Genomic DNA, 26,116 nt, shown 5'->3' on the forward strand with positions numbered 1-26,116 from the left:
CCTTTGACATATGAGCTCCAAGATCTCTGGAATCTTGGCCATGTCTGCAAACAAGATCTAGTCTAAAGCCTAATTACACGGTCTAGGACACATTCCAAATGAGGTATTACTGCTCTCCCATTCTGAGCTGTAGGACCATCCCATTCAAAAAAGAGCCAAAGAAGGTCTTTAAAAATAAAAATAGCTGAAAGAGTTACAAACACTGGTTAACCCATTAATGACAGACTTTTTAAAATTCCCATTTTTGTATGCCCAGATATGTCCACCTTGGTTAAAAAAAAATCAAAGCACATATACACATATCAACATAATCTACTTTCAGTTGGGTCAGCTGCTAACAGATAGCTATGATTCTTTTTCTCATTTCCCCTTAAATAACAAATGTCTTCCAAAAATGGTCTGTACTCCCTGGTGCCCCATTGTCTTCACACTTTTCTGTCCCTGATTTCCCCATATCCTATGGTACATCTTCTGGCTCTAGAAGCAGTTTTAGTAAAATCAGCTTTCTTACAGTTAGATTTCTTTGTTGTTCTAACCCAAACCTTTTGCTCAAGTGTAAGTTTCCCTTATCTTGCTTCTACACCTGTCTGTTGAGACTTTCCTCGGAAGTTTTCCAAACCTGGATTTTTACTTTCTTGCTTCTTCTTTTGCTTTTATTCCTCTGTATTTTCTCCTATTCTGATTCTTCTTTTACTTCAGTAGCCACTTTTGGGGACTCTTCGTCAACCCATGCCCGTCACTTTGAGAGCCTCTCCTCTGTGTGTGTGTTGGGGGGTGGGGGTGTGTATGTGTCTCAGGGGTTGAGAGCACCCATGAAGGACCATGTACCAATGGGGTGGAGGGTAAAGAGCGACAGAAAAATCATCAGGCAGGCAGACAGAGAAAAGACCAGTCCAAAGGCCACAAGACCCCAGAGATAGGAGGAGATGGGAACTGCTTCATGCCTACTGTGCCCCAGTTCTAGTCCTCTGTGAGGATTTGTTGTGTTTCTTACTCTAGGGTTCCATGAGATACCTTCATCTTCTCCCAAGAAATCTCCCCCTTTGGGGTTAAGTTAGTTGAAGAGGCTTCTGTTTCTTGCATTCCCTAAGTCTGAGACGACATCCCTATCTCTGAGGCATAGTCCTGAGTATTCTCCTTCTCTCTGCATGAAGCCCCAGTAAATTGGAAATTAAAAAAAATAATGCTCACCACCTTGAATTAATGACTCCTGAACCTATATCCCTAAAAATATGAAGTTTCTGCGGCGGGTATAGCTCAGTGGTAGAGTGTATACTTAGCATGCACAGGGTCCTGGGTTCAATCCCCAGTACCTCTGTTAAAAAAATTAAATAAGTAAGTAAATCAATAAACCTAATTACCTCCCCCTCAAGAAACACACACAAATTTAAAAAACAACAACAAAAAATGAAGTTTCTTGTTTTCCAAACGAATTGTCCAAAAGAGGTGATTGATTTACTGAAGTAGTTAAGCATGTAAGCTCTGGGGTCAGACTGTCTAGCCTGAGGTCTTAGGACCTCTCTGCGCTTCAGTTCCCCCATCCGTAAAATGGGACTAATAGAAGTACCTACCTAATAGGGATTTGTGAAAACTAAATGAGGTAATGCATATAAAGCTCTTCGAATAGTGCTCCATTCATTGTAAACCTGCAACCAATATTGTTGTTATCACTATTATTTATAGCAACACATTCCTGCTTGGTTTTCTACAAGAACTTTAACATGTCCATCTCAGGGCTTCTCAATCTCCTTTTAAAGAGGGCACAGCTGCATAACTTCCTGGTCCTGTCATTGGCTTCTCCACTCAGTCCTACAGATCTGGAATCCCATCTCAGGTCTGTTTGACTTTAGAGCCTGTGCTTATTCCATTAGACTAGCAGTTCCCAAATTTGACCGTATCTCGGATCCCAAAGATGCTGAATCAAATTCTCTCAGATTGGGACTTGGAAATCTATATTTTTAAAAACTCTTCAGTTAATTCTAACAGACCTGATCATTGGATCAGAGTTTGGGGAACTACTGTGGATTACACTAGTTTATCCTAACTGTATCTGTAAAATGGGCACAGTAAATATCTATTTCATAGAATTATAAACCTAATATATATTGAGTCTTTACTGTGTGTCAGGCACTGTGCCAAGGGCTTTCTACCTATATTCTCACTTAACTCGCACAACAGTCCTGTGAAGTAGATATTAGGTTATCTCTATATTACGATGAAGAAACTGAGATACAAAAGAGGCTAAGTTACTTGATAAAGGTCATCCATCTAGCAAATGTGGAGAGCCAGCATATCAACTACTGGGATTAATGTAAAGATTATATTAGATAATGTATTTAAAGCACCTGGCACACAGTAGGTGCTCAGTAAAAGTTCTCTTCCCTTCCTTTTATCCAAAGGATACTATTCAAGTCCAGCAAATTTTATTTTATTTTTAACTTGTGCCCATTGTTTTGTTTTGTTTTTTAATTTAAACCCCTTTATTGTAGTATAATTTCTTACAGTAAACTATACATATTTCAGATGTACAATTTGATGGCTTTTGATAGATGTATACATCTATGAAACTACCGCCACAATAAAAGTCCAGCAAATTTTAGATTGAGGACAATATTGTGATCTCAACAGTGGCCATAGAACTGAAAATTTGGTATTCTGAAAGGCGGAAATAAAAGGAAGTCAGGTACCTGAGGAAGATGGAAGTGTTTGGGACATACACAAGGGAAAACATAACACATATGGAAGGACAGGCACATGTGAGGACAAACAGTAGTTTGGCCACCGAGGATAGGAAAAGGCAGGGTGCTAAAATTTAAAAGAGGAAAACCAAAGTATGAGGGTAGAACTACAGCGTCTCAGAGAGGCAGAGTCCCACCGTGTGGTCATCCAGTTCTTACTTGGACACTCTCTGTGACAAGAAACTCAATTTACCAAGGCAGAAGAGGCTCTAGTTGTTAGAAAATTCTTCAAATTGAGTCATTCTGGAATTTCTACCCACAGGTCCCCCTTCTATCCCTTGGGGCCCTGAAGAATAAGTCTAATTTCTCTTCTATTTGACAGCTCTTCAAATACATGAAGACAGTTACCTTGTACCCCTGGGGCAAAAACCTTACACTTCCTTTAATCTTTCCCCCTGCGACATATTTCCTAACTTCATTACATCCTGGTCCCTCTCCTGTGCATGTAGATGGTTTCTTTTTGCCAAGCCTTCATTGGAGACAGTATTCCACGTGTATCATGACCAGCACTAGGCAGCATTGTAACCTATTCTTGTTTTACATGTCAGACTTCTGTAGATGCAGCCTAAATCAGCATTCATTTATTCTGGCAGCCACACTTCACTGAGGACTCAAATTGAGTCACCTAAGACCCTGTAGTGTTGTTTTACATGCATCTGCTAAGATACCTCTGCCCCTAGCCTGCCTTTCAGCAGTTGATTTCCTAGGACAGGACCCCCACATTTATCTCTGTTAGAGTCAGCCCATTGCTCCAACATTGCACTTGGCTTGTATTGTGTAATAGTGTCTTTTTCCCTCTTGGTCTTTTATTACCTGAAAATTTGGTGTACATCCTCTGCGTTTTCATTCAGAGCATTTATAAAAGTCCTAAAGTCTGGTGTGCAGAGAGCCTTCTGCCATCCTGATGATAACTGGTGTGGTCTGAAGGTTTTTTTTTTTTTACATTTTTTATTGATTCATAACCATTTTACAGTGTTGTGTCAAATTGGTCTGAAGGTTTTGAAGTCAAATGAACCTGGTTTGACTTGTGGCCTTAGGCAAGCTGTTTAAACTCTGAGTTTCAGTTTCCTTATCTGTAAAAAGGGATTGTGAGGATTAAGGGGGAAGATGCAGGGAAGGCACTTAGCATCTAGCAGATGCTGCACAAATGTTGATTCTCTCCACCCTTCCTTCAGGTCAACATGGATTCATTAATCAGCATCTTTAGGTTATTGTTACTTAACAGGTTATTCGTCCAATTAATTACACTAGAATCCAGGTGTCTATTTCTTCATCTTGTCCACAATATCTTGTCAAGTACATTGCTAAAATCCCATTGTATAGCATAGTCTCCTCATGAAATCAGAACAAAGACAAAGTAAACAGCAATCAGATTCCACCATCATGTAAACTGAGGAAAAGTAGTAAGCTGCCAATGAAGTTGGTTAACCTTGAAAACTGTCAACATTCAAGCCACAAGCACATTTTGGGCACCCCTATGTTCCTGGCAATGTACTGGGAACGGGAAGAATTTTACAATGTTTAAAATGCAGTGCCTGTGTTTAAGGAACAAGACTAGAATTCTAGAGTCATGGAAGCTAGTCTGGGTCACAGGATTGAGTGAAGTGATTTAGATCCATATGTTCATATATCCAGTTAAGAAACAAACATTTTAGGAGCTAGGTCCCACCCCCACCCCTTTCCTTTAGTTAGGTGCTAAAGGGGAGAGGGCAAGAATAACAAAAAAGATACTGTCCTGGTATTAAGAGAGTTTAACACCTAACAGGGTTGGGAGTTCTTCGTACTAAAGATCCTCTGCTAAGGGTCTTAAAACAGATTCTACGTTCTCTCAGTACTCAAGTTGTATTTTGTTATGAAATGTTTATTTTCTGTAACTATTTGTTTTCTTCCGTCTCACTCCCTGGACAGCTTTTCTACGGTGACCAGAGCCACTGGGACGTAGTCTGCCACACAGTAGGTGGTCAAAACGCGGCCACTGAAAGGAAACGAAATGAAATCTCTCCAGGCTTGAGTTTTTTTCTTTTGAACAACGAGAATGACAGCTCCAATGTGACGCTTGGAGGTCAGGACCAACGAAAAGAACGTAAGAATGAACACTTGAACGGAAAAGCCTTCTAGAAATACTAAGTATTCAAGCTCTCTTTTTGGACTTTGGCAAACCAAGATGTTTTGGGAAGGGTCTGGCACACTGTGTTCCTAAAATTGGTTTGCTAGATGGAGTTGGAGGGAGGCGAGTGAGGAAATGCTGCTTTAGTCAGGATGCCCCGAGTGAAAAGGGGGAGGGAGGAGGAGTAAGAGCCGTGAGCCAGACGCAAGCCAGGAACCTAGAGAAGAGGGACATCCCAGGAAACTGCGAGGAGTGCGGCGTCTGCACCCTCAGTGGCCAAGGCGAGCGGGAGACCTGAAGGGAAAGAGAGAGGGCAGCGGCGAGGAAATCCAGGGAAAGCGCGCGGATTGGTCCTCGCCTTGGGGCGTGCGCTTCTGTGCGCCAAGCGATTGGTGGCGGGAAAGTAGCAGGTAAACCGGCCCCCGCCGCCTCGTCATTGGTCAGCGGCCTCTCTAGCTGCCACACGACTGGCCAGCCGGCCGCCGAGCCGCGCGCGGATTGGCCGGGGGCGGCCGCCGCGACCGGCTCCCTTCGGGCGCTCGGATTGGCTGGCGGGAAGAGGCAGGTATCCGGGCTCCGCGGCTCCTCCATTGGTGGGCGGGGAAGGGGGGTTGGGCACAGCGATTGGTGGGCGGGGGGCCGGGCCTGGGCCGGCGGGGAGCGGATTGGTCGGAAAGTAGGTTAGTGGTGCGACATTTAGGGAAGGCAGAAAGTAGGTCAGGGACGGAGGTGCCTGTTTACCCGCGCCGGACTCACCGCCGCCGCCGCCGCGGGATCCGAGTGGGGGCGCGGGCGCGGGCGCTCCCGGCGAGCCACGGTGAGTGTCGGGCTGGCCGTGGCCAGCGGAGCGGCCGCGGGCACCCCGTCGGGGCCGTTATCACCCTAGCAGGCGCAGCACCTCCGCCGCCGCCCGGGGCGCAGCCCGGCCGCCGGGGAGCCCTGCCCGACGTGCCCGCTGCCGGCCTTAAAGGGCCCGTGCCCACTCCCTGCCCCCACCCGGGCTGCGGGGAGGCTGCGCCCCTTAAAGGCGCCGCGCCCGTCCGCCCCCATCCTCCCTCGCTGGGGCTGGCACTGCGGGGTAGAGCGGGTAGAGGTGCCGCAGGCACCCTAAAAGGGACCGGGAAAGAGTCCACGGGAATACCCATCTCCCCTCCGCGGGCATCGCTACCTGACGGGGTGGGGGGGAGTAGGTGGGAGCAGCCAGCTACCTCTTAAAGGGACAGCTCCGCCCTTTGGGAGCAGTGATTTGGCTGAGGGCGAATCCTAAGATGTATCACCAGAAGGTGCGGGGACCCCCAAGGGGACCATCCTTGACGGTTGCGCCCCAAGGGCGTTGAGCGAGAGATGCCTCTTCTGTCCTTCCTCCCCTTCTCCTCCACTTCCCTTTCGGGAGCCTGCGGGGCTGGGTGGGGGTGGGGAGGGCGCCTCTGCCGGGCTTGGGGTGTCCGATCCCCCTCTGCCCCTTTGGCCCTGTCGCAGGGGCTAGCGTGGCACCTAGGAATCCCCTCCCAGAGATGGGGCCGACCCTGGCCTGCGAACTTTCGTCTGGCCTGCGCCATCTGGGTCCTGGGCAGCTCCAGGAGGATCCCCCGTGGGTCTGAGAGCAGGTGCTTTATGGCGCAGGGATGCCGCCCTGCGCCCAGGTGTGGGCCCGCCGCCGGCCTTGGAGTCTAGGAGACCCGCGGAGGGCGCCGCGAGGCTCGCTGTAGCCGCGGGTTTGACAGATGTCAAAGAAAAATGTTCCCGCTCGCGATTGCCGGGCGTTGACAGCCAAAATAGCTCTCGTTTGCTTTGAGGAAGAAGTGGAAGACTAGAAATTAATGCCGACCTTGCGGGGCTCGAGTCGGTCACCACGGGGGTCGTGGGAGCGGGTGTGGGGCGCACGCAGGTGCCCGAGGGCAGGCGCAGAGAAAGGAAGGGCTGCCGTGGACGTCCCTGGACGTTGGCGTCTCTTGTCAAGTTTGTGCTGGCCGGTGGGGGACCAGGCTGACCCGCCTTCTCCCCACATTCCCCAACCCTTTTCCCCTCCCCCGCCTCGGCCCCTTCCTAGTCACCTAGCGTTGTTTTGGCACTTTCGCTCGTGCGGTCTCCTCTCCCTGCTTACGTAGCTACTCCCGGCAAGGAATTATTAGCCAAGTTTTATCACCCAGCTGCCAGAAATAAGATTCGAAGAAGCATTTCTTGACTGTACGGGTGTTTCCAGGATCTTCCTTTAAAAAAGAAAATCCATAAAAGCTGCCTATTATATACATCTAGTTTCCCACAACGCTTGCTTGTCATTTGTCCTTCTGACATCTGCTGCTGTTCCCCCCTTTAATCTATTTTTATATGACAACTATTATTTTAATTCTTCTGGTCCCATTGATATCAGGATCTGTCAATTTGGGTTGGTGGAGTTTTTAATTAATGTACTGGTTGAATCATGAGCTTAAAATAATCGTTTCTGCTCCTGAGCAGTTTTGAATAATCTCATGCTCTCTGTTCTTGCAAGACTTAAAAAAGAAAAAAGAATCTGCTGTTAAATTTGATTCCCGTGTCAATGAAACTACGAAATATTTTTTTAAACACAAAATTGAATCTTTCACTCCATGCTCTGTTACTGGGTTCACTTTATTGATAAGTCTTTCACTTTGTTGTTTGTATTTAGAACACTTTAAAATTTCCTGGGCAGGATCTGAAATTGCCTGTATCATCTAAAGCTGGATCTGTAGAAGCATTTTTGGTCTTGACTGTAGATGTAGCCCATGAATAATGATAATGTTAAAACTCTAGTTAAATTTGTACCTCCTTCCAGCCCCTGAGGTTCAGAAAGAGGGAGAGAGAAGGGAGCAGGTGTGGTGGAGGAGCATTAGCCTGAGAGTTAGAATATCCTGGTTCTCGCCCAGACTTGGGCTTTCATGGATGTGCCACTTGGGACAAGTCACTGAGCCTTTCTGGGTTCTACTTGCCTCAGATGGAAAGCAAGGCAGTTGGACCAGGTGATCTCAGAGGTTCCTTCTGCTCTAAAGTTCTGTGCATCTCTAAATATTTAATACGTCTGAATTCAGGTTGGTATTTACCTGCTGGAACTTCCAGAATATCTGAGCTGAAATCCTATTTTCGTAGGAAACTTAAACAGATCAACAGATGGTGTTTTAAAGAATCCATTTCAAATGATTTATAAAAATGATGACTACTTGGGAGTTTGCTGTTTGCAGAAGAGGTCTGCCTACCACAAGGAGGCAAACCTCCTATTTATCCCTCCACATCAACAATCTCTATGCAGTTTATGTACTAAATGGTGGGCAAGCATTGTGGAAAGACTTGTTAACAGAATGCATAAGAATATGAAAAAACTAGATGTTCAGTATCTCTCTGGTATAAGAGTTGCCTTCCTTCTATGAGCTTTCTTCTATTTGTGATTCCATTCCATGATGGTTGGAGAAAGTCAAATATTAAAGGAACAGCTTCCAGCCCATATGATATTACATTCACAGCCGGTGATTTTAGTTAACATGGTAGCACTTGCAGGGAAATAAAACATCCTTTCTAGATCTTGAGGTTTAGTTAGAAGCCCAGAAACACAGATGTGAAACCCTTCTCTGCAGTCTTGTCTCTCTTCAATGCCACTTCATCACAATACCTGGACTTGCCCCAAACTCCCACCCTGATTTTTCTCCTCCCTTTCTCTCTAAACAAGACCTGCTCTGACTTAAGCTCCCTCAGCATCTCTTCCTTCCTGTTCAAATGTCTTGTCTCTTTCCCCCATGTCTTCTCCTCTCCTCCCAGTTCAGAAAAAGCAAGTGGATTTCTCCCCTGATCCCTCTTCTTGGACCCTCACTTTGGGCAGGAGCCTGGACCCTGGGAGCAGAACCTGGCACTGGGGCTGGGTGCGGTGGCCTTGGACAAGTGCTGGACTCCATTGACTGCAGGCTCCTCCTCTGTGGTGCAGTGACAGGTGCCTGCCTTGTGGAGTTCCTGTCAGCATCAGGGGAGATGATGCCTTGAAAGTGCTCGGCATACAGGAAGCCCTCCCTCAGTGTTTACTGCCATTCTTACCCCCGCCCCCCAGCTGCCACGATCCTGTCCCTGGAATATCCTTCCTGCTGTTTGCCCCCTCAGCCTCCTCACCAACCCTAGAAAAGCCCTTGTCTTGACTGGGAAGGGAAGGGTGGAAGGGGAAGAAACAGGCCTGCTGGGGGCTGCTGTGCAGTTGGCAGCTTTCCTGTGTCTGCACGTGGTGCCTCTGGGTCCCTATATCTCCTCCCCTCCCTGCCCGGCAATGTCTCCCAGGGCTGTGAACGCTCACCTGCTCCACTCTCTCATCTGCTGCCTCCTTAGCTCCTGCCCTCTGGCTTCTCTCTCTACCACCCTTCTTCATACTTCTTCTCAAAGATCTCCCAGAACTTAAGTCTTCAATTGCAGGGGCCCGTTCTTAGTCCTAAATCGTTGTTCTTGGCCCCTTTACAGTTTTTACGTGCCTGTCTTTCCTGCCTTGAAATCCCCTCCTCCCTCAGCCTTTAGGTCACATTGCTTTCATGGTTTTCTACCTGCACACCCTCAAGGGAGTGTCTGTCCTGGCCTCCACTCTTCACATTGTTCTTCTCTGCTTGGGGTCCACTTTCCAGTCCTGATATCCCTCTCCTGCTTCAGCTGCTAGCAGGTCCATTATAGACATTAATGGTAGCCTGTTGCCAGCATCCGTGACCTTGGAGTTACAGATTACAAACTGCTTGCAAGCATGGTCTCATTTCATCCTCATGACACAAGTACCCCTTCACCATCAGGCTGTCTTGATAGGGACTTTGGTTGGGTGGTTAAAAGCGCAGGTCTTGGAGCCAGATTTCACATCCTAACTGTTCCTTATAAGCTTTATGACTTGTGGTCAAGTTGCTTTGCTCTCTCAGTCTTGGTGTCCTCATCAGTAAGACTGGGATCCCTCTAGTCCTTAGCTCAGAGTGTTGTGTGGATTCAATGTGTTCAAGAATTAAAAATCCAGGAAGCTCTTCATGGCACATAGTAAGCATTCAGTGGATGTTAGCCATCCTTCTTACTGCTCCTTCTCACCTCTCCACACCCAGCCCACCTGGCCACCAGTCCTCACTGTGTGCACAGGACTGGCCAGTCAGGCTGAAGAGCTGTTTGCTCCCTGGACCAGCCCATCACCTGTTCTATGCCCCAACCTCTTCAGGTCCAAATCCTACTCTTAGTTAAGACCCAGGTCAAATGCTTGGTCCTCCTGAAGCTATTTGTTTTTCTTCCTCCCCACCCTGGGCAGCAGTGTCCCCCAGCCCTTGATCTGGCTCTAGTTATTTTAGATACTGCTATATCCCACACCGTGTTGGGCTGTCTCTGGGAATATCTCACCTACTGGCTCCAGGCCACGCACTTTGGGAGGAGTTCATCCTGGCTTTTCCAAATCACAAGCAGAGGGAGCCTTCAGGGTATGTTTGTTCAATCCCAATTAATGGTCTGGAGGAGGAGGAGATGGGGTGGGATAGGCACTCAGGGACTAAGCCTGCAGAAGGAAGGCGGATACACCTTTGGAGAGGTAGGGGCATAAGAAGAGGTTTGCACTAGGGGCACATGTGGATGTGGCCACGAGTAGTTAGGTCTGTGTGGAAGGAGGGTTTGAGTTGGGGACCTAAAGTCAGGGAGATGAGATTAGATAAGCTTTAGTCACCTCTGCTTCAGGAGGACATGGAGTGCTGGCATATGATGGGAGATGACTTTTACGTTAGTACATGCTGTCCTTTTAAATAGCATAAACTCATGTTTATCCAGCCTGGTTGAAGAGGGAGATGGATGGCCTGTCTGATTTAATATTCTGGTTAATACTCTACCCCTTGGATTTTGTACATATGCTGAGTAAAACATTCACAAGTATTTATGCCTTCAACTACTGTTTGAAATGTGTGACCTGGTCAAATTAGTTAGCTTCCTTGAGCCTGATTCACCTCATTCGTAAAATAGGAATAATGATGATAATGGTAATAGCCGCTGACATCTACTGGACATTCTCTAAGTGCCAGCAACTATGTTAGTCACCTTACGTTTATTAACTTGTTTAATCCTTGTAACAACCCCATGAGGTAAGTGGAATGATTATCCTTATTTTATAAGTGAGGTGGCTCTGTGAACTGCCCAGCTGGTATAGGGTGAGGCTGGACCTGTGCACAGGGGGCATCCAGATTCTGCTCTCCAGGCATCACGGTAGGCGCCTGCTGGGAGGAACCACTGGATTCGATAGAGTTTGAAGCACCTGGCACCTTGTCAGGAACCAAGCAGTCCTGCGGTGTTTGGTAACCAGTCTTACTGTTGACAAACATGGTGTGTGTCTCCTTTTAAGGAGGACTGAAATCTTTTTTTTTTTTAGAGGTGGGGAGGTAATTAGGTTTATTTATTTATGTATGTATTTATTTTAATGGAGGTACTGGGGATTGAACCCAGGACCTTGTGCATGCTAGGCACACACTCTACCACTGAGCTATACCTTGCCTCCATCCTGCCTTTCTGCATCGCTACTGTGACATGGGCCTCCTGTGGCTCAGCCGACCCCTCCCCAGACAGCTCCTTGTGTGAGATGAACCTCCCAACAGAACTCATCACCCACTGCCCCTGTGTCATAACCATCTGCAGAGCGCCTCCCTGGGGAGGAGACCTTTTCTAAAGTCTCTCACTGTCTTCCTCCTCTCCCTAGCTCTTTACCCAAAGAGAGGTATCTACAGCCTTGGATGTGTGTGTGTGTATGTGTGTGTGTGTGTGTGTATGCATGTGTGTGTGTGTGTGTATATATATTTAATGCCAGTTGTTCCCCAAATACATTTAGATAGTATGGGAAACATTGTTTTATGTCAAGAACCTGTTACATAAAAATGTGTTATATAATGTTCAAATATATACTGCACAGTGAAATTAGATACCACTTTTTTCCCAAAGAATAAAAAGATAGTAAACACAAGCTACACTGAAGATAATTAATCTCAGATTTGAAAGGCATGGAAAGAGTCATTGTTTTGAACCTCTGTTCGCCTTCTTGAGAGCTCCAAGTGTAGGCTGTATGGGAAGTTGACCCGAATCTGCCATGGAACGCTGCTGTGAAATACCCTGGAAGTTGTCTTTTTTTTAGGGAGCTCACTTCCCTCTTGCTCATCTCTTGCTCATGTCTAAGCAGAGGGAAGAGGCTCTTTTTGTCTCCCCGCCCCTCCTACTTAGGCCATCCTGGTCATCTACCCAGTTTTCTGCTCTACCTTCTACTTCTGTCAATTCCTCCCACACAATGTGGCCAACATTGCCTTCCAAGAACAGCCCTGCTGCCAGTGGCCTGTGGTTGGCACCCCTGCGTCCAGTCCTCCAGAGTCTAACCCTGTTCCCCCTACTAGCCCTGTTTCCAGACTGAGCCCAGCACCTGGGGTTCAGTTCTGCTGTGTCTGCCTGCCCAGCCCTAGCCACCCCACCCCGTACTCTCTTCTGCTGTCTGTCTTCACTCAGGTCTCTCCCTTGATCAGAGAGGTGTCTGTTCTTGGCCTTGGCCTGCCTTGAATCTCACTTCTGTGTGAAGCCTCCTCTGATGATATTTGCCTCCTTTGCTCTCTTTCTCTATTTTTTTTTAACTTTTGATTGCCAGCCATTCATTGGAAACATTGGTACGTCATAATTAGTAAATGATCATAATGATTCCAATCAGGATGGCCAGTTCTTTCCTTTTTTAATTGTTTCTTGAATAATTATCTTGTCCTCACTTCCCACTCTCCAACTCTACTCATTTACTCATTCAGTGAAGTTTATTGGGTGCCTACCATGTGCACAGCAGTGTTCCAGGCACTGAAGACACAGTGGTAAACAAAACAGCCCCAGTGGGAGAAGACAGACCAGAAACAGTTAAGCATGGTAACTCCTGGTAGTGATAGATGCTAGGAAAGCAACCACAGAGAGTAAAACAGTAGTGATGATGAAGAAGGTTGCTTTAGCTAGGTCCTCGGAGAAGCCTCTCTGAAGAGGTGACGTTTGAGCTCAGCTGTGGGAAGAGTGGGGGAGAATATCCCAGGAAGAGGGAATAATCAGTGCAAAAGCCCTGAGGTTAGAAGTAGCTTGACTGTTTTTGAGGAGAATAAAGGCCAGTGTAGCTGGATTATGAGTTCCTTGAGTATAGCTGTTTATCCTCCTTGTCACCCTTAGCCCAGTGCTAAAAGGCCCTGTAAATACTTGCATTCTAAACTGGTGCATTTGCCCTTGGTTATATATTGTATAAACAGCTCAAAAGGCTTTTAATGAAACATTATATTGCATATAAACAAATCAAGGGTTTGAAGGGTTTTCTCATAAATATACTCTTAGCATGTATCACTATTGCTGTTTTAATTACGTTTAGTGCAGAGCTTCAGACCTCAGAATTCTGTTTTACGTGCACAGCCATCTTAAAGACAGGTTTTGTTCCAAAAGTTCATTTGTAAGGCAGTTGATGGAAACTTGGGATACATTTTTCTATAGAAAAAAATGGACTAAATGGTGGTTTGGTTCCCAGCAAGCCCACAAAAGCCATTTAGGGCAGACTCTAGCTGAAACCATACTGTTTAGTACTAAAGCGTTATCAGCATTAATTAAGCCTTCTGAAGCTAGAACCCCTTATCTGTATAGTATTATAGGTCATTTACTATTAGCATTAAAGGGACGCATTTACCTTAGTGACTTCTACTATTTTTCCAGTCTGACAAAGAAGTTTATAAAAGGGATTTTTACCTTTGTGCCTTTAAGATTTCACTTCATGTGTTGTAAATGAGGCAGTGACGTGGAGAGTGGGGAAAGCCCTGGACTAGAAGCTGGAAAAGGCCTGGGCTCCAGTCTTGGCCCAGCCACTGACTTGCTACGTGACTGACTAAGTTGCCCTTGTTGAACTTTGATTTCTCAGGTCCTTCTTGGCTATAAAATCCTCTTTTCTCAGCATAACAGGAAAACGTGCATATATTTCATTAGTCAAACCTATCCTCCAATGGCTACCTCCATTTTTTTTTTGAAGAAGAAGTAGGTGGCACACAAATAACTCAAGAAGTTCCCATGTGTGGTGCTCAACAGTTATGCCTCCAGTATGAACCGTGATTTTAATCTGCTATCTCTCTTGGTGAATTAAAAGAGATTTTGTCCTAGAACTTTTGGTCCAGATAAGATTCCTGTGTTCTTGGCCAACTTATCTTCCACATAATTATGTAAATCGTTTTTTCTTTTTAACTCTTAGGGATATAAATGGTGACTCTGGTTTGCTGCTTTTGAAATACACTTATAAGTGCCCTTAGGGAATGGAATGAGTTTGCAGGAGAGAGCAGAGCTAAAAGAGTGTGGGATCAAAAACAATTTTAAATGTTAAATGCAAAGCTATTTTCAGTATCCTGCTGGAAGAAAAAAAAATTTTTTTAAGGCTTCAGATGATAGAAGAGGTTTCTGCTGTAAAGGGAGAAAAGAGCCTTAGGTTTTGCAGTGGTGGAAACGACCTGATCCTGTAACTAACGACCACTCCCAGCCACCTTCCTCCTTTCCCACCTCTGAGTTTTGTTTTTGGCCTCAAGAGCCACATTTGCCATTTGAGAGGTTTGATATTTAAACAACGCTAGTCTCAGAGCTCGGTTGGGACTTAGGGTGTTGGAGGCTTAGAGTTCAGCTGACTTTGGGTGCAGAGTGTTACATGGAGAACTTCCACAGTAGATTCTAGAGTGAGGGGAGCCTCATTGGGAGTGACAGTGCACTTTTAGCACTGCCTCTGTTTGATATCTTGTAAATGGTACATTCCTTTTTTTTTCTTTTTCTTTTTTTTTTTTTCTTTTTTCCTTACCTGAAGGCATAGGGAGGAGTTGGTGCAAGAAGTTGTTGCTCTGCGGATTTCACTTTGGAGCTAGAGGGTGGTGTTATACCTAGCCTTCCTCCTTAAATGCTGGAATATGGGCAGGAATTTTGTCTGTTTTGTTCTCTGCTGTATCCCCAGCAACTACAACGGTGTCTGCACAGAGTAGTCACTCAATAAATCATTGTTGAGTGAGTGTGTTCAGCTTGGGGAAAACCATAACTTTTCCACCCTCTCTAACAGGACAGGTTCATGAGCTTGGTCTTGCAATGTACTTTGGATTCTAGGTTACTGTTTCCCTTTCACATCTGTGTTTTTCTTATTCTTCAAGTTGTCTAGATATCAGTATCTTTTATGGATGATGAGGACTTAACCAGCCATGGTTGTCCCTGCCCTGCTGATGTTCATCTTTATGTTATCTTTAATTGGCTCCAAAGTACAGCAAATCAATAGCTGAGCCACATCAACTAAAAGAAAACTTACTGCATGTTTCTTTGGATGCAGTACTACACATTTCTTTATTCAGTCAACAAATAACTGAACGGCAATATACCAGGCACCATGCTAGACCCAGAAGAAGACCAGAAATAGTCATTGTGGCCAAGGAACCTGCAGTTTCATTTGCAGAGAGAAGATAATCCAAGGCCAGTAATGTGTTATAGATGTTCTATAATTGCTACAGGAATCCAGAGACTAGAGAGATCTTTGTGAGTTGCTGTGGCAGGGAGGAGGCTTCATGCAAGGGATGAGATTTAATCCAGACTTTTAAGGGTGGATAGAATTTAGAGTCACAGAAAAGGGTAGCACAGGTGCTTCCAGGGAATAAGTGGGTGGGAACATAGCATCATTAAAAGCACAGAGATAGGAATGACCAGTTTGTATCCAGGGACACAGACTTGCCTAGAATGGAGGGTTCTTCATTTCAGACAATATAGTTGCTAATATAGAGGAGTTCTTATGGTGTCCTTAGTACTTTATGTATATTATCTGATTTAATGCCTACAAAACCCATGAAGTAGGTACTATTATTAGCATCACTTTAGAGAGGAGGAAATTGAAGCACAGAGTGATCCAGTAACCTGCCTAAGAAGGTTACTGGATCCACATAGCTAAGAAGCAGTGGATCCAGGCTTAAAAACCAGGCCATGGAGGCTCTTGATCAGTGGACTTCTCTGTCTCCCAGTGTCCTCCTCTGTCTCCCAGTGTCCTCCAGATGCAGGATTTGGGTTTGGTTGGGGGTTTTACAGTCATGATCTGGAAATGGACAAGGCTCTGTTTAGTCCACTCCTTCATTTTTTAGAAGAGTCAAAGTTTACCTATGGAGATAGAGACTGGTAGACAACCACTGAAGTTGCTTTATGATTATTCTGATTCTGACTTTAGTGATGTTAAATAATTCTTCCTAAAGCATTAGTCCAGTGTGAGTGTTCCAGTTGGATTGGAGCAGAGGGACTAACTACAGCAGAGACCTGATCAGAGGCTCCTAGCTGAATCCAGGCAGAGATTCAGCTGAAAGGAGCCAGAAGTGGGAATTAATTGTCAATTATGTTAATCAGCACGGCTGTGTTCAGTCATCCTTTAGAATTCTAGAGTGTAGGGAACATCTGCCTGTGTGAGTGGCTTTCAAGTATGTGAATCTGCACTATACTGTGACCGAGACACCTTGGTTAATGAATTCTCCAGAAGCAAAGCACCATTATGGAAGTCAAATGTTTAAAAACAAATACTCACATTTTCTGGAAAGAGCAGCTAATTGGGAACTAGATAGCCTGCATTCTAGGGTCCTTCTGCTACCTAAGCACCAGATAGCCTAAGCCAAATAACTTAATGTCTCAAATTGTGGCTGATTCTTTATCTGTGGAACAGGTGTAACAATTCCTGTCCAGTCCCTTACAGTGTGGTTCTGATGCTGGAGTGAGATAAGGAAAGAATATGGATTTTGAAAGCTGTAAAGTTGCTCTCTGGTTGTTGGGAGCAGCAGTTATCATTTTAATAGTGAAGGTGTTCAGGCCTTTGAGGGAGAGCCTGGAGGCGCAGAAGTTCCCCAGCCTCCAGGTTGTGTTTAGGGATGTGGCGCTGTCCACCAGATGGGTGCTGACGGGCCTCACTTTGCTGGATAGGGCCCTATTTTAAAGATGATAATATATTTCACCCTCAGAGATAGGAACCAACCTGGGCATGAATGGAAAAGTTAGGCACAGATAACCTAACTAAATCTATTCTCCTTGGCATACACATCTCAGGATAGCGATGGGCAGCTGTGAACCAGAAAAACAAGTGTCAGGATCTAGCCAGCTGGGCGATTGGGCATTCTGAGATGTTTCACCTGGGGCAATAGGCAGGAATCCAGAAGAACCTTGATTATCCCAGGGAATTAATGGGTGAGCCAGCCTACTGTCCAGGTAGTACCTGGTTACAAAGCCTGTAACAAAGTCTTGACAAGAAGGACTGGAAATTTGCCAAATCTTAATTTTTTGTGAGCATTGCATGATATATTTATTATTCATAATAATAATTATAGCAGTACTTAACCTTTGAGTATTTACCATCTGCCAAGAACTATGCTAAGTGCTTACATGACTTTTCCTGTTTCATATTCACAATAGCCCTGAAGGCTGGCCACTGTGAGTCCCACTTTCTAGTTAGGGAGACTGTGACCAGTCTCCAGTGGTACACAGTGAGTGGAAAAGCTGTGATTCAAACCTAGGACAGTCTCACTCTAGAGCCTGAATGCTTACCTGCTGCAACCTTCTTCCTCTCTTTTCCTGGGGCCTAAAATGCTTCCTGAATCTGGTTTTGAGGTTTCTGACAGCACGTTGGGTGTTTGGAAGGCATTTTTGGTTGATAGACGTGTCACAATCTAGTAGCCTCAGCTTACTGTGGCTCCTCCTTCACAGCCCATGGTTGACATCTCACAGCTCTTGCCAGCTGTCCAGTGGCTTGTGAACAAATGGATGCCAAGGGTGAATGCCCCAGATTCACTAACTCTTGCCGACTGATGCATATGAGGGGATTTTAAAGAGGGGAAGAGAGAACAATAAAAGAAATGCTCTGGGTCAGTTTTTCAAAAAGTGCCTGGGTAGTTGGTAGTCTGCTTCATTTTCATGTTGATGCTGGTCAAAATCTCACCGCAGAAATCTTTCCAGAGGTCATGATCCTAATAACAATGCCATTCACCTCTCATGTGTGATTTACAAAGTAGTTTTTATGTGTGTTTTCTTATCTAGTCTTCACCACAACCTTAAGAGGAGAGATATTATAAAGTCTCTTTGTAGGCTAGAAATATCTAGAGAGTTTAAGCTACTGCCCAGGGTCCCAAAGCTAGTCAGTGGCAGTCAGGCTTAATAAACACCACTTTCCTGACAACTTCTCTCTTCCCAAGTTCCTCTTTGCTCACTCTGTTGAAGATGTTGTTAATGTTCTGATTTACTATATTTAGAAGTCAGCAGGAATTACTAAGGTGAAGTATTTTGTGCTACACACTACACTGTTACTGACTCAGAATAAATAAAAGCTCACGTGATTGGTTGCTGTGTTGGGTTTAATTGATTTGCACCTACTTTCTTTGCTAGCGAATACACACAGATCTCCCATGATATGTTATTGGAGCAGCAGTCCTTCTATCTTTAAAAGTCTCAAGGTTTCAGTGGGTGATAAAATGTGGAGTTTACATAATTTCTTTAAAGAGTTGACCATAGAGTTCTTGGTTAGGAACACAAGTTCTTAATTATCACATTGTTTCCATGGAGAAATCAGCCTTGGGTCTCATGATTTCAGCCCTCTGCCTTTTCTAGGAATGGAGTGAACTGCAGGAGAGAGGACTGGTTGTGTCATCACTTAAAGCTTTCTCCCCTCCTGTTACTGCTGGAGGCTGGGTTGTTTTTCTGGACCCTCTCAATTTTTCCTGTGACCTAAACATAAATTATCTTTGTGATCCTGGTCAATTCATTTTTGAAAAGTTTTCCATGAAATAAACCTGAATGGAACACTTTCTTATATAGTTTTGAACATCCCCTTTAAGACATTTAATTGGCAGCAAGGGACTTCGTTAAAAGAATGTAGAACTGGTCTCACTTAAGCTTCTTGTATTAGTTGGGACACAGAAAATTCCTGTATTAAGAAGATCCACAGACACATTGGCTGAAATCAGGTGGGAGCTGATTTCTTTCTCATGTACCAGTTTAGAGTAGATAGTGGTCCAGGCCTTCACTCCTCAACACGTGGCTTCCATTTGGTGGTTGAAGGTAAAAGCTTTAATTTTTACCATCTCCCATGGGAAAGGATCAGGGAGTCACACATGGGGTCATTTTTAGGGCAAGACCTGGAAGTAGCACATTCTTTTATCCCAGTGGCCAGAACTTTGTCATTTGGCTATATTTAGCTGCAAAGGAAGCTGAGGAATATCTTTAGTTGGGAGGCCATGAGTCCAGCAAAATCTGTTTCTCAGGGTAGAAGGGAGATTGAACACTGTGGGAGGCTAGCAGTGTGCTACATTATGGGAAGGAGTAAGTAGAGTTTGAGGCTTGTGCCAGGAAAGCTGGGAAGATGCTTGGGCTCAGGGTCAGAATCTAGGAAAGCACACAAACCAGGGCATATGCAGCCATCTAGAGGTCAGGGCAACTCACTGCTCAGAAACTGGGCAGCCAGGTGGAACCCAGGTGCTGGAGGGAATACGAATAATACAGAAGACTTCAATTGGCAATAAGAGATTCACCAGTAGAAAGAGCACTGGACTAGGAGTCAGAAAACCTAGGTTTGAGTCTTGGTCTTCCATTTCATAACCAGGGGCAGAATACTCCAATGAATTTTTGCTTTATCATCTAGAATATGGGGACAAGGGTGGTGGCTTTTCTGCCTCCCAGGCTTAGTGTGAGGACAATGGCTGAGGACGTGCTCTGCAAACTGCATCCCTGTGAAAGTGGGCACAACATCAGTGTTACTCAACTTTGTGTCCCCAGCCACCAGCCTAGTGCCTGGCACAGATAAATTTGTTGAATGATATGTGAAATATTATGAGAGATGGAAAAATGCATTATGCTAAGGAGAGCTTGATCCTGGACAGTCTTTACAAAGCAGAGAGGTTCTTCTCTCTACTGGCCAAGGCCATGGGCCTACGTATAAGACCAGGTACCCCACCAGGATGCAGGCAGAAATCATGACAGCTCCCCATCTGGGTAACACATGACACATAATATATCCTTGGCAAGGCCATTTGCCTACTCCACAGTTTAGGTCACAGAATACAATAAAACTGGAGATAAGACTTTCATTTGAATGGCATGGCCCGTGAATGTGAACTGATCAATTTTTTTTTTTTGGCAGGGGGAGGTACTTAGGTTTCTTTCTTTCTTCCTTTCTTCCTTTCTTCCTTCCTTCCTTCCTTTCTTTCTTTCTTTCTTTCTTTCTTTCTTTCTTTCTTTCTTTCTTTCTTTCTTTCTTTCTTTCTTCCTTTCTCCCTTCCTTCCTTCCTTTCTTCCTTCCTTCCTTTCTTTCTTTCTTTCTTTCTTTCTTTCTTTCTTTCTTTCTTCCTTTCTTCCTTCCTTCCTTCCTTCCTTCCTTCCTTCCTTCCTTCCTTCCTTCCTTCCTTATTATTATTCATTTAATGGAGGCACTGGGGATTGAACCCAGGACCTCGTGCATGCTGAGCATGTGCTCTACCACTGAACTGTACCCTCCTCGTGAACTTATCATTTTTAAATAGTTTGATTCATCTGCAGATTAGAAGATGAATCCTTCCCAAGGCCACTACAATATGATCTCTTGTTTTAAAATGGTAAGATGCAATTATAAGATTCTTCTGTTGATTTGAAAAAAAATGTGTGGCTTGTTCAAAACAATACTTCTTGAAAATGTATAGGTAAGAGGATGCAAGGACGAGCTCAATATTTCTACCTTATGCGCCATTTTTATCTTAGCCATTGTGATTTTTTTTTCTTTTGCTGAGGAAACGGGGGCTCAGTGGAATAATCAGTTTTTTTTTAACTTCATGAAGGGTTTCTTTTATTCATTTTGTTATTTAATTTGTTTATTCACTGAGGGTGAACTTCTTTCTTGGAACTTGATGGAATTTACTGGAAAAAAGCAGGAATTGAGATTATATTCACAGTATGCCCTCCACTCTTGTTAAAATTTCATTCATAGAAGAAGGGAAATGCACCAAAGTGTTAGCAGTGGTTCTCAGCTTGTGGAATTAGAGGTGACTTGTGTTCTCATCTTCTTCTCTGTGGTTTCCTATTTTCCAACAATGAGCATGTATTACTTTATAATCATAAAAGGCCAGTTAAAAATTAGTTCCAAAAATTAATAGTCTCCAACCAAATCAACCTGGCCTGGGCTCTAAACCGTCATGTTAACTCAGACCTATCCAGATTATTTTCTTACGGAGGCTTTTAGGAACTTGTTATAAAGAGGATGTTTTCCTTCTGGACATTAATGTAGAAAGCTAAGGGTTTATAATGTGTTAGGAAAGAAGTCCTGAGAACTCTCCTCCTGGAATTTGATTAGCCTTTATCACTTAAGGGAATTTTGAATTGAATTTTGCAGGTTTCCCACTCGCTGTGTGACTGTTTTTTCCTTTATCCTCTACTGCTGTGTCCCTCAGTTACCCCTGACTCTGTTACCCTCAGATAGAGTGACCCTGTCCTTTGTTCTTTCAGGAACCCTTCCATCTGTTCATGACTTTATAGATTTGGTTGTGGCTTCTTCCCACCAACATTTTTCTAGACGGAAGAGGACTTACTGTCCTTTTCCCTGTAGCAGTGTCCCCTCGCTCTTGTTAGTGCTCAGGTGAGTGACCTGAGCAGTGCTCCCAGGATGTGGTGCGGTGGAGGGGTTAGGATTGCAGGGAAGGGGTGGGGGCGCAGGGCTGGCTGAGAGCCTTGGGAAAGGCACTGGGCCATCCATCCAGCACTTAGTCCAATCCTGGCAGGGCGGCTCGGGCACAGCTCTTGGGGATGAAAATAATTACAGATTATAAGAATGGCCCCAGAGGTGGTTACAAACATGCCCATTTGTAGGGAGCAGGAAGGCCAGAGTAAGGATGCTTCTAAGACCTGGCTCCTTCTGTGTCCACCAGATGGGTGAGATCAAGGAGGCCTCTGAGCTGTCTCTCCCATTCAGTCAGCCCAGGCCAGGCTGGGGTCTGCAGGTGGAGAAAGCAAAAGCTGAGGACGTGAGCCAGGGGCTGACTCTCTGGGTCCCTTGACCTGCCCGTCTCTGGACATGTCCATCTTTTCCGAGGGGTGATGAACCAGTTTGCATGTAGGGGCCTAGATTTGTGCATGGTGCAGCTTTGTCTCAAGTGAGCTTGTATTTTCTCCCTAATTCTCAACTTTTAGTGAGGATCAGCCTCTCAGTGTCCCTCCAGTTGTCCACTGGGCTGTTACCGTCAGGAAACTACTTTTAATTAACTACCCCCTGCCTCCCTATCACCAGCCACTCCCAGTCCTTTTCCTCATGGCCAAGTCTGATCTCTGGACGTACTTAGGACAGTTCACTGTGCTGTTATCCTTTCTGAAACTCTGGATGACTGACTGTCCCAGGATCTTTCCGCCTCTCTTATCTGCTTGGCTTTTGACTACCCAGAAGAGCTTGGAGTTGGGCACATAAAAGCAATTTTCCTGAACATCCTTGTTGATTCTTCTATTATGTTGTACTTCTCTGTCAGACTGGGACTTGGCCATTTGCGCTGCTCTTGGCGTCCCCTTGCTCTGAAATCCAGGACAAACAGGGCCCTCATCCCCATGGAGATTCAGCCCCCTTCCTCTACAGACGTATGTCCGTGCTGTGCTGACCCTTCTCCTCCCATCTTCCTGCTCAAAGAGCAGAGCCTTTGAAACTTGCCTCGTACCAGTGTGGTACAGTGCAGAAAACCCGAAGTTACCTGCCTCCTGAAGGGCCTGGGGACTCACTTGGCTTCCAGAGCTCCCCTGACTCCTCTCCCACCCGCATACTGTGCTGTTTAACCAGAGAACAAGGCATTCATGCAGTGATCAGTTAACACTCCTACCTGGGCCTACTAGGGAAGCTCTTTGTTACTAAATTCAGTTTTCCTGGTGGGGTGGGGGAGAGTTTGTTACTATTCTCATTCTTTTGACGTTGTTGCCATTCCTTTAAAAATATACCTGCGTACATGCGTGTGTATGTATGTGTGTTTATGCAGCTTCTTATTACAAAGGGCTTTGGAATGAGTTGGCCCTCAGAGAGCCTGGATTTAAGCCCTGGGAGTGGTAGTGATCCTTAGGAAGTATATCCTTTTGTTCCAAATAGTCACTGGGTCACATCTGTAATACTTTGTTTCAGCTCTAGTTTCATAGTTTCCCCCAGCTTCTGAGAAAATATTAGGCTCCACTGTATTCAGCCTCCAGAAAAGAATACAGTCATTGGCTCCACCCCTTAAATTCACAGACTCCGTGAGGAAAGCCTTTCATTGCCTGCCTGCAGCTCTGTCCGCCCTAAGCGGCTCTTACGCATCGACCCCACTCAGAGAGCTGTCCAGAGCTGTGGGATGAGGTGTCTGTGACAGTCTTCCCAGCCCAAGCATATCTGCAGACCTCATTTTACTTGGTCAAGTGTGTCCCTCTGGAGTAAGTGATTTTATTTTAAAAACCTTAACCCGAAAGTTGCCCCGAGGGTGGTCCAAATGGCTCACCTCTCTCCTTGTGGATTTTGACAGATTAATATGGTGGCCTGGCCTTCATCTGACTGGCCGCACCTGGCTGTCAGGCAGACTCCCCTCCTGCTGAGGAGGCATGGAAGAAGTGGTCCTTCCCCCTGGATGAGGCTGTAGGGAAGAGGGAGTCATCTATTCACTCAACGTCAGTTAAGGGTCTGCTGGTCACCGGGCATGATGGGATTACACCAGTGTGTTAAGAGCAAGAAAATAATATCTGATTTAAATTTTTTTAAGAACTGTTCTGGCTGCCTGTGGACTGAGGTGGGGCCGACAAGCATGGCAGGGAGATGGGTTAGGAGGCAGTGGTGCTAGTCCAGGGAGCAGTTCTGCCTGGGACACTGCTGGTGGGCACCCACGTAAGAGTGGGCAGGCCACAGATGGGCCTTCAATGGATGCCGTGGCCCCAAGTGTGCCAGCCCAGCCTCCAGCGCCCCTGGACCATGAGCCTGTCCTTCCCCGAGTGTGCCAGGCCTGCCAAGCTCCTGTTCCGTGGGTGATGCTGTTCACCCCACCTGGAATGTTCTCATCCCCTGCGACCCAATCCCAGCAGTTCCACCACTGCCAAGCAGTTACCAAATCTCTCTTGAGCCTAATCCCTATCTATGAAAGAGTGATCATTAAACCAACCTCATGGGACTAGAAAGATAATACGACACATATTTGAGCATGATTATTTCAGTAGCCTCTGAAGAAGTCTTCTGCTTCCCACCCTGCCTCATTACTGTGTGCTGTCTGCCCAATGATCCCGTGAAGATAGGGTCAGATCAGGTCATGCCTTTGGCTCTGAACCCTCTTGACTGTGACTTCCTGTCTCACTCAGAGGAAACGCCTTAGCCTGGCCCACAGGTCTTCCTGGTACTTCTCTGGCCTCATCTCCCACCCCGGGGCCTGGTGTGGATTTGAGCAGACTGGATTCTGCATAGTGCCCTGTGGTGCATGTAAATGGCGCCCTCCTGAGTTGTACAGTGCACAACTTGTACAGCTGTATTCACTGACCTTCCCTGCTCCTCTCTCATTCCGCTCCAGCTTGCTCTTCTTCAGACACACCAGGCATGTTTCCTGCCAAACCTCTTTCTACTGCCTGCCCTTTGGCCTCGAATGCTTTTCCCCCAGATGGCCATATGGCTTGTTCTGCACCTTCTTCAGGTCTTTCCTCCAAAGTCACTCTGCTTAAAGTTGTACCACAGCCCACTGCTCCACCCCTATGTCCCATATTTCTCTTTTTTTGCTTTAGTTTTCCTCTTAGCACTTATCACCATCTAACATATGATATATTTTACTTATTTATTTGGTTTGTTGTCTTTTTTTCAATAGAACCTCAATTCTGGGGGCAGAGACTAGTGATTATTTTGTCCACTGCTTTATCCAGAGTGCCTAAAACAGTGCCTGACGGGTAGCAGGGATCCATAATAAACGAGTGAGTGAGTCTGCAATAGAGCAAGTGAAGTGTTTGGTACAGTGCTCAGCATACAGTCGGCGCCCAGTGCATGCTGGCTGCACTTCTTTTTACTGTTGTTGATTACCCCTCAGGGACCAGCTCACGTTTGACTTTCTCTGAGCCCTTCCCCAGCCCCCTCTCAGTTGAATTAAATCACGGCTACCTCTCTTCCTTGCTGCTCTTCCCTCTGTGCCCTCTCTCTCTGGGTGGTATTTATCCCGATGCTTTTAGTAAGGCTTATCTCACTCTTTTCCCAGTTTCAGTTTGAGTTCCTCCAGGGCAAAGACTGGCATGTTTGGATTTGTGTCTTCATGCCCTGGGCCCACCAGTTGGCACATAGTAGGAGTCCAGGAAGTGCTCACTGCAGGCAGCCGAGGCATGTGGGGAGCTCATGAATCCATCAGGACCCTTTCCCACAGTCCTGGCTCCAGCATCACTGCCTAATGTTTGCACCTCTCTCCTGGGGGGTCAAGGGGAAGTTCGACAGCCACTTAAATGATGGAATTTCTAATGGGGTACTTAGGGCAGATTTTGGGGAGAAGAGGGCCTCCTGTGCATAGTCCTTTGAATGATGGTGTCTGGGTGGCCTTCTTGTTCCACATGTGAATGCCTGGCACTTTGGCTGCGCAGGCCCCAAAGGACTGGGGTCATTCAGTGGTGACTGTGAGCAACGCCAGTGTATTCAGAGGAGACCTGGGAAAAGAAGAGAAAGCTTGAGCTGGCTCTTAGGGGATTTGAAGTGGGGGAGGAGAACATGGCTTCTGGAGATGGAATGAGGAACGAGGGGGCAGCCCCTGGCCAATCTGGGGAGGGGGATGAGTGCCTAGGGAGATCTGGTTAGTCGGGTGGTTGGGGCCTTGTGAGGGAGGACCTCAAAAACCAGGCAGTGGGTTTGGCCACTTATGTTGACAGGAGGTATCCAGGCTGGGGATTCTGATAGCAGGGGTAGGAATCAGGGGGGACAGGAGATGTGGGGAGGAGCTCTGGAGTCATTTTTCTCTTGTCTGGAGGTGGAGTTGTCTTGCTGGACCCACAGGTGGCACAGCGGAGGCGGAGTCATGCCCTTAGGTACCAGCATCAATAGCCACAGGGCAGCAGAGCTTCACGTATGGGGGCTGAGGAGTTAGCGGCATGGCCTGGGGTGCAGGAGGGGGCTTTTTCTCTTTGGGAGCAACTGTTGGTGTCCTAGGGTCCCTAGGATCTTCCTGCTCTGCTCTGGTTGGGCTCACCTGTTCACAAGCCACTGCTTCGTGCACTCTGGTCGTCAGTCAGTCTGGCATCAGGTTGCTCTATGGAAGAGCTTTAAGCTCAGAAGCGGACAGACTCAGATTCAAGTGTCAGCTTAGCC

The 26,116-nt window shown here is 46.0% G+C and overlaps 1 protein-coding gene and 1 long non-coding RNA gene across 5 annotated transcripts in view; both read left to right on the top strand.

Annotated features, from left to right (window-relative positions):
* The window catches only part of LOC140698723 (uncharacterized), a 263,718-nt gene extending 258,768 nt beyond the window's left edge, over positions 1-4,950 (top strand). The window contains exon 5 of the long non-coding RNA XR_012076586.1: positions 4,647-4,950. This is a non-coding gene — a long non-coding RNA (uncharacterized lncRNA). The remainder of the gene's footprint in view (positions 1-4,646) is intronic.
* A 554-nt stretch (positions 4,951-5,504) lies between these two features.
* Positions 5,505-26,116, top strand: part of BMAL1 (basic helix-loop-helix ARNT like 1) — a 98,151-nt gene continuing 77,539 nt past the window's right edge. For all 4 annotated transcript variants that reach the window (XM_072969531.1, XM_072969535.1, XM_072969533.1 and 1 more), the window contains exon 1: positions 5,505-5,662. The gene's annotated coding sequence lies outside the window, so the exon portion shown is untranslated. The remainder of the gene's footprint in view (positions 5,663-26,116) is intronic.

Source organism: Vicugna pacos, chromosome 10 (genome assembly GCF_048564905.1).
Source record: "Vicugna pacos chromosome 10, VicPac4, whole genome shotgun sequence".
NCBI classification, from domain to species: Eukaryota; Metazoa; Chordata; class Mammalia; order Artiodactyla; family Camelidae; genus Vicugna; species Vicugna pacos.